Source organism: Nelusetta ayraudi, unplaced genomic scaffold (genome assembly GCF_046127955.1).
Source record: "Nelusetta ayraudi isolate G7.1 ecotype Tasmania unplaced genomic scaffold, CSIRO-AGI_Nayr_v1 ptg000088l, whole genome shotgun sequence".
In the NCBI taxonomy this organism is placed as follows: Eukaryota; Metazoa; Chordata; class Actinopteri; order Tetraodontiformes; family Monacanthidae; genus Nelusetta; species Nelusetta ayraudi.
In genome coordinates, this window is record NW_027466138.1 from 655,183 (window position 1) to 664,276 (window position 9,094).

Below are 9,094 nucleotides of genomic sequence, written 5' to 3' on the forward strand. Positions count from 1 at the left end.
AAGACCTGATCAGCAAAATCCAAAGAAATAAAAACTTGAAATATATTGATTTGCGTATTATTCCTTTATATAATATGTCACATTCACCTTTTCACCAGAAATACAACAACCTTTTCAGGATATTCTAATTTTCTGGGTAGTACCTGTACATATATATACCTCACTTTCGTTGTAACTATTCTATTCTATTCTTTTCTAATGTATAAAACTTTTTTGTGTATTTATTCATGAAAGAAGAAAAAGCCCAAATAGGAGGGAATAACGAACCTGACTAATCTATCTGCTCTTAAATGCAACGTGTTCCCTTCACCTTCAGCAGCCTGTTCACAACAAAATAATAAAAAAAAAATTTTAAATATAACTGCACTGTATTGGACTGGCACTACTGTGACTACTGTTGTCATGAACACCTTGCTGTGCAACTTGACTTGATGCTTTCAACAAAGAAAATAATGAATGATTTTCAACATTGAATATAAATCAAGTGAAATCATAGCTGGAATTTCTGCACCACATTTTTTCTTTTGCTCCACTAAGCAGCTGCAATGTTCAAAGATCTTCCCCTCTTTCAAGTGGAGACAGCGTCACTGCTTCTCATCCACACCAGAGGCCACCACACTGGTGCTTCTCTCACTGATGATACTGACGCCAGTGTTGAGCAGTGAGCGCCACTACCGTTACATTCATTCCATCCGTGGCACTGATGTCAACAGCTCGCAACTCTGTTTTTGCTGTTTGGTCAGTGGGATAAACAGGTGGGAAAGTAAATAGCCCAAGCTGATCAGCAGTCAGTCAACACCCATCAGCAGAGACAGAAACAGTTCAATCATCGAACCCAGGGCTGATCAAACTGTTTGACTGGTGGAGACACAGCAGGGGAGCGGGGGGGTAGTGGAGCAGCAGCAGATGGATGGAGTGTTCTGGTGAGCCTCCTCATAGGAGGAAACAATCTATCCTGGGATATTATGGAGGAAACATCTTGCTGTAATGTCAATGGAAAATGAAGCAAAGCAAAGTTGCAACCAAGTCAGTGTCTATGAAGCCCCACCAGGGTGTTTAGCTCTTAGAACCACCCAGAACCACTTAGAACCATCTAGAACCACCTAGAACTATCCAGAACCACCTAGAACCCCCTGGGTGTTTAGCTCTTAGAACCACCCAGAATCCCTTAGAACCATCTAGAACCATCCATAACCACTTAGAACTACCAGGGTGTTTAGCTCTTAGAATCACCCAGAACCACTTAGAACCATCCAGAACCACCTAGAACCACAAGGGTGTTTAGCTCTTAGAACCACCCAGAACCACCTAGAACCATCCAGGCCGTAGTTTGCCCATACCAGAGCTAATCAGACATCCTTTGCTCCAAGAATATCAAACAAAAACATTGATCCAACTAGAATGAGCCAATCACCTCAAATAGTTGTTTGTTTGTTTTGGGGTTGTTGTTTTTTTTTGTTTTTTTAATAAAAAAAACAAGCAGCAAAACAGAAAAAGTGCCTTTTAAAAAGTTAAAATCATCCTTGAACAGAGTTTGATTGAGGAGTCAGTCAAACACGCAGCACGTTCAGCAGTGGATCTAAAAGCCAGCTTCTGCTCCTCAGCTTCTGCTCCTCAGCTTCTGCTCCTCAGCTTCTCCTCCTCAGCTTCTGCTCCTCAGCTTCTCCTCCTCAGCTTATGCTCCTCAGCCTCTGCTCCTCAGCTTCTCCTCCTCAGCTTCTGCTCCTCAGCTTCTCCTCCTCAGCTTCTGCTCCTCAACTTCTGCTCCTCAGCCTCTGCTCCTCAGTCTCTGCTCCTCAGTCTCTGCTCCTCAGCTTCTGCTCCTCAGCTTCTGCTCCTCAACTTCTGCTCCTCAGCCTCTGCTCCTCAACTTCTGCTCCTCAACTTCTGCTCCTCAGCTTCAAATCCTCAGCTTCAAATCCTCGTCCACTGTTCAAACTCTCCGCTCGTTCTTCTGCTTTTTCACCAGCAACAATCAGAACAACAACAACAACAAAAATACTACAATCTTTTTATTTTTTTGCCCCCAAAAAACATCCATTCTAGCAATGAACCCAGTGTCCCCTTCTTCTCTCACCCATGTCTCCTCCCCCCCCCCTCTCCCCGCTCTGCTTCTGGAAGGTGAAGAAGTACAAAGAGAGGGGATCAGAGCTTTTCCGATTCTTCCCTGGTTATTAACTACCGTTTGTCCCCCTCGCAGGGCTCCCCCTCCCATTAACCCAACTGATGCTCTTTTCTCATGGAAATCAGCCGACCGCCACCGCCACTGCCACCGCCGCCATCTCTGCTGCCGCCAGCACCAGCAAAGGTGCAAGGAATTCTGGGAGGATTTGGGTTTGCTAGACTTCACTACTTTTAGGCACAAAAATCTCTCTCTCTCTCTCTCTCGCTCTCTCGCTCTCTCGCTCTCTCTCTCTCTCTCCCTCTCTCTCTCTTGTTCCCTCTCTCTTTCTCCTTACCGCCTCTTTTCTCTTTCTCTTTGACACACACACACTCGCATACACACACACACACACACACACACACACACACACACACACACACACACACACACGCTCCGATCAAGCATTGCAACAACAGGCATGTGTGCGAGCTCTCACAGGCAAACACACATTCACTTCTTCACAAAGGCAAACATGAAATGTGCCGCGTGCATCTGGCAGTGTGGCCAAACAGGTGCTGCGCCACACACACACACACACACACACACACACACCAGCAAACACACACACTAGCAAACAAACAAACAAACTATTACATTTCTTCCTGTGGAGAAACTTTTGCGACACATTTTCTTCTTCTTCTTCTTCTCCTCCTCCTCCTTCTGCTTCTTCTTCTTGTTTTGGAGTAGCAGACATCAACACACACATGAGTCTCAACTTGCACGGCGGCTGGCTGGCAGCAGCAGCAGCAGCAGCAGCAGCATTGTCTCAGGACAAACTCTACTTCCATTTCCTTGTTGTGTAGCTGGAGGCTTGAAGAGAACACGCTTGTCTGCCACAAAAGCCGCAGGGGCAAACACACACACACACACACACACACACACACACTCATCTTCTGGAGCATGTGCAGCCTGGAATGGTGGCGTGCTGCACACCCATGTGTTTCATTATTCTAACTCTGATTTAGATCCTTCTTTATCGTCTGCCACAGACAGACAGACAGACAGACAGACAGAGACGATCTTCAGCTGAAGAACTTTGAGTCAGTTTGGAGAGAAAGGATTCAGGCGTTCAATCCTGTTTGCAGTCTGAAGACTTGGATTATAGTCGACCTCGTTCCATGTCATTGTCACCGATGACACGATGCCTCACACTCAGTCTTGAAGAGGGGAAGCAAAAATAATTTGTTGTTTCTGCTTCATCAGAGGCGCATTAAGAGTCAGCAGAGAAACAACAACAAAAACGCACTTGTGCCAAAAAACAAATTTACAAGATTTATCTAGATATTAAACAAGCGCCATCTGGTCAGTTGTGACCCATTGGGTCAAAAATGATGATTTTTTTTTTTTTTTTCAGATTGGTTTTAGTTGAAATCATCAGTTCAAAAGTCAGACAATAACAAGGTGAAGAATGGTGGGAAGTACAAAAGCAAATAACTGGTGACCATAGATAGATAGATAGATAGATCAGTAAATTAAATGTACTAAGCAAGTAAGTTGGGCCATAATTTTAAGGGAAAAAATATATATAAAGCCATGCCTGCTCTTTCATGGTGAATCTGAATATCAATCAATCAGTCAACTTTTATTTGCACGGCGCTAAATTACATCCAAAGTTGTCTCAAAGCACTTTGTACAATCAGAGGGAAAAAACCAACAACATTGTATCCATGTGTATTAATATGTGTATTAACATGCTATAGATACAACCTTAATGACGTCAGAGCAACAAAGAGGGGGGGGGGGACTCGCTGACCAACCACAGAGTGCAACAACTAGTTCACCATAGGACACCAACAGTTGGTGGTTTGAGTCGCTCTGGCGAGTCATTCACTGATTCACTGATTCAGTATGTTGAACTGCACATGTTGCTGTTGCCGCTGCTGCTGCCGCTGCCGCTGCTGCCGCCGCTGCTTTCAAATAAACGAGACTCGATTAAGCAAGAAAAGCGATCAATAAATAGCAAGTGCACGAGCTCAAGCCCGCACTCTAAACCCACTCCCTCCCCTTCCACGGGGGTCTCACTTGTTATTTACCCGCTTGCAAGGAAAATCTTTTCCGCGCACGCGCACGTGCCGAGCCGAGCCAAGAAACAAGAGCTTCCGATCGGCGAGCAGGGGGGAAAAAAAGACGGGGAAAAAAAAAGAAAGAAGTGGATTTGCAGCGAAGCAACAGGCGAAGCCCAAACACACGTTCGACAAAAAAAAAAACAACAACAAAAAAAAAAACACAACCCCAAAGGGGCTGAACATGACGATGCAACACAACACGCTGACGACAACAACAACAACAACAACAACAACAATGTATTAAGAAGTAAAGTTGAGCCTCCATCTCGCTGTGATCAACACCCTGTTTGTTACTGCCGCTGCTGCTGCCGCGGCTGCTGCTGCTGCTGCTGCCGCTGCTGCTTCACTCGCCGCTCGGCCCAACAACTTTGCTTTGCAAACACAAGTTCAAACGGCCGCAGCGAGCGGAGCGAGGCCCTGCGGACAAAGTGCGGACAGAGTGCGGAGTTTGGAGCAAAGTCGCAGCCTCGACATTTTTGAAACGAGCGAGAGAGAAAACACACACACGCGCACACGCGCACACACGCACGCACACACACACACAGACACGCCGGGCTTCACAATTCACTATGACACGACTTTGAAATGAGAAATAAAACTGCCGGGATCCACGCTTCCACGCTGAACACACACACACACACACACACACACACACACACACACACACACACACACACAAATACATACTTGCGCAAACATGCGGCGAGGTCGCACCAAAGTAGCAACAATTGGCGACAAAGTAAAATAAAATAAAAAAAATAAAATAAAAAGTTGCGCTCATCCATGTGTCAAATTAGCATCGAACTCGCAACGTTGGATCACAAACACACACACACACGCACACACACACACACACACACACACACACACACACACACACACAGGGAGAGACGTAACACGCACTAAACAGGACGTGCAGTCACATTATGAAGTCTCGGTGGTGAAGAAGAAGAAGAAGAAGAAGAAGAAGAAGAAGAAGAAGAAGAAGAAGAAGAAGAAAGGGGAGAAGAAGAGAGGAAGAGAAAACGAGTGTTTGACCCACCAGAAAGTTGGCAGCGCCGCATGAGTGAAGTTCACATGGAGCTCCGGTGGTGGCGGCGGTGGTGCCGAGCTTCCATCCCGGAGCGAAGCACCGACCCGCCCGTGGGAGAAGAAGAAGCCGCCGCCGCTCCTCTTCTCTCCTCCTCCTCTTCTCTCCTCCGTTGTCCGCTTCTCTCCTTTCTTCCGCGACCTTCGCGTCTTGTCCTCCTTGTTTTCCTGCCCTCCGCGGCTTGTTTCTCTCTCTTTTCTCTACTCGGGCCTGAGAGTGTCTCCCCCCCTCAGGCTGCAGCGGAGTTATGGGGCGGTAAGCATTGTGGGAGTGTGACGTCACAGCCACTTTTACAAACTTACTCCCCCCCCCCCCCCCCCCCGACCCCCCCAACTCCAGGGACACATTTGCTGGTGTTACTAACTAGCCGCTCACACACACCTACAACCACACAACAGCGGTTCTCTATCAGTATTCATTTATTCACTCATATAAATCAATTTATTCATCCATATGTTTATTTATTTATTCATATATTTACTTATGTAACGATAGTATTGGTGATAGTGGATACATTTCGGTTTTTTTCCCCGCTTCATACATATTGTAAGCAATAATAAATACACATTAATTAATATGGCCAACAGTTTAGACTTTACACATCCACCTTCATCTAACTAGCAGCTTCGTGTTGATGTTTATCAGCCTCCACTTCCATATCTGAGGGAAGGGAGATATTTAAAAAAAAATAATAATAATAATAAATAGTTATAATGCATTTTCAGGTGTTGACTTTGTTCACGGGAAAGAGTTTCTGTTAATCTTTTATCAGGCATGTTGTTGATGATAATAAATAAATAAATAAATACTTGATTAAAGGATTTCATTTGATTTGTGTCGTTGAAGTGTTGACGTCGCACCTTTTTTTTAATTGTCGGGTCTTTTTAAGAGTCTTTCTCATTTTTTGCAGGTTTGTGCACACACGTGTTTTATTGTATTATCATTGTTTAAAAAAAAAAAAGTCAAATGTTTGCGATAATCACACAACGCAACGTTGTAAGCTCATTATTTCATGTTACTGTTTTTATTTTTATTTTTAAATAAATAAATTCATATACAGTATATCTCCCTTTCATCTGTTGTGATTGTGTGATTGTGTGATTGTGTGTCAGCAGCCGCAGCCTGGCGGTGGTCCCGTCCCGGTTCTCCCACCTTCTGCTGCTGTGTTCAGGGGCATTGGGGGGATGGAGGGACCTGACAAATACTTCCAGGGCACATCAGCGTGTTTCCTCATCCCCGCCTCCACCTCCACCACCACCAGCAGCACTGTGAAGCCCGCAGGGTGAATGTGTTTGTGCAAGGAGAGTGAGTGTGTACGGGGGGGGGGGGGGGGGGGGGGGGGGGGGCAGAACAAGTCCTCAATACCGCTGCTTTCAGGTGCAGCTCGTCTGCGGCTATTTTCCGTCTGACACAAGCAGTCCATGTGTGTTCGGCTACTCGTTGCATGTTTGAAAAATGACCGAAGGACCGAGTTTTCATTAAACACAAATCAAAGACTTCCCATCCAGTCCTCCATTTTTTCCAGTAGAGTCGATCGATTTGTGGTGGCTTAGATCGATTTTGTTTTAAAGTTGTTGTTTGTTTGTTTTTAAACAAAAAGTTCAATCCACAATTGCATCTTTACCTCACATACATGAGCTCGGGTGAAGTAGAAATTAAATCAAGTTTTCCCAACGTTTTTCTCGTCGAGCCGATCACTCGTTGCAGATTTTTTGGAAACATCTCCGACGGTCCTTGAAGGCATCCAAAAGTTTTTTCAGGCTGCTCAAGTCGGGCGAGGGCGACTGTGAAAGAAAGAGCGTTTGGTTTAGGAGAGCAACTCTTGGAAGAACACTGCGGAGCAACTCAAGGCTTGCTGTGTTTGACTGATGTCGGTCAACACAAACTCACACAAGTGACGGGAAACTATTTGTTTCCGACATCCGCCTTGTTTTTTGATCGTATGAACGGATGTGAGTTTCATGCGGAGGCTCGTGAGGACAAAGTTCTGTCGAAACGGATGAAAAGAATTAAAACTAAATTGGGAATTGGGGGGGGGGGGGTATTTTTTGCGACTAGACGAGTCTATAACGTTTGTATCTTAATTCTCCCCAATCGTGATTAAAGTAATAATGAAGTTATCACAGAATGAAATCGTTGCTTGTTATACAATTGCACGTTTTGATTTATTTTGGGTTGTTTTTATTTTGTTTGTTTGTTTGTTTTTTGTTTGTTTTTGATTTTCAAAAAAATTCCAGAAACAATTCAAGAAAATACTATATAACTGTATGAATACAACGGCCATATCTTTTGTAATTTAATCTAATTTACAATTTCTTTTCTTTTAATTTTAATCTAATGTAACTTCAGAGTCTTCCGGTTCTTTAAAACTTTAAAATTACAATCAGCGTGCATTCTCTCATGGAGTCCTTTTTTTTCTTTTTTAAAAGTACAACTTTCAGGTTAAATTACTGCTAATAATTTACTGTATTTTTTCCACATAGATTTGAGCTAACGTTTCTATTTTTCTTCAAAATCCCCTGATCAAATATAGTGAAATAATATCAACATTCATCTTTATTTTGGGTGACAGAAACTGTAAACTTGAACTTTTTTTTTAAAGTCTAAGAACACAATCTCTTTTAAAAGCTTGGAATATCATATATTTATATAGTAGTATTTTACTAGTAGTATAGTAGAATAATATTAGTAAATAGTATAATAGTAAAATAAAAATAAAAATCAGGAACCACTGAAAAGACAGAGTAGATAATTACAGTATCTTTTTTGCAAAGTAATGTTGGAAATATAATCTGTTGAAATTAAAGCTAAACAAGGTGAAACAAAACAAATCATTTTTAAAAATGTTGACTCAATGCAGCATATAGTGTTCTGAATCCAACCAGAACACCAGGTTGTATGAACGCTTGTATTATTTAAATTAGAAAATTAAATTAGAAAATCCCCTTCCAAAACTCACTAAAATCTCTAATAAGAGTAAAGAATTTTATATTTCAATAGTGGAATAATCTTAACTAAAAGTTTCACCGAAGTGTAAGTCTAAGATTATTATTATTTATTAAGTATTTCCGTGAGAAGTCAAATTCAAGAATTATTTAAAATAAATTATTTTGGGGGGGAAAGAAAGTTCTGTGCCAACACATTTAAAAAAGTGCATTTTAATTTCAGGGACAGAAAGAGAAAATGTGCAGCAAGTCAGATGATAGACAAAACATTTCATCTGAGTTCTTTGAACCGGATTAATATGGAGATGACGTCGTGGCGTACAGAGTTTCAGATCACATTTCCCCTCTGATCAAAGACTGATCAGCTGTGACGCAGTGGAGGGCCTTCTTCTCTGTGGAGGAGCTTATCGCCTCACACTCAGCCAGCACCGAGCAGCTGCAGCTGCTTGATAAGGTAGACGGGTGGCAAACACACACCGTCTCATTATAACATCTCAAGGCAACACTGGGATCCTAAAACGAGATTTTAAAAAAAGTCACATGCGCATTTTACCACAAAGACCAGACGCAAGCTTTTAGATGCTTTTAGAAGCGTGGGCTGAGATAAATAATATTCATAATTTAAAAAAAAAAACAATTCTTTTAAGCAAGTCAATTACACAAAGTAAAAATGGAAATGAATTAAAGGTAATGATGTCAGAAAACTGAAGGGTACTGTGTTGTTTTACACATAAAATATCAATTCAGTTTGGAAAAGAAAAGTGTCAAGCAGCTGCATTCTGGATAATTTTGAGACCGTACAAGGAGGATTTATACGTGCAGGTAAAAG

The 9,094-nt window shown here is 42.6% G+C and overlaps 1 protein-coding gene across 1 annotated transcript in view; it reads right to left on the reverse strand.

The window, feature by feature from the left end:
• plagl2 (pleiomorphic adenoma gene-like 2) overlaps positions 1-5,571 on the reverse strand; it is a 28,419-nt gene extending 22,848 nt beyond the window's left edge. Inside the window, exon 1 of the mRNA XM_076045834.1 lies at positions 5,273-5,571. The gene's annotated coding sequence lies outside the window, so the exon portion shown is untranslated. The remainder of the gene's footprint in view (positions 1-5,272) is intronic.
• Positions 5,572-9,094: the final 3,523 nt, after the last annotated feature.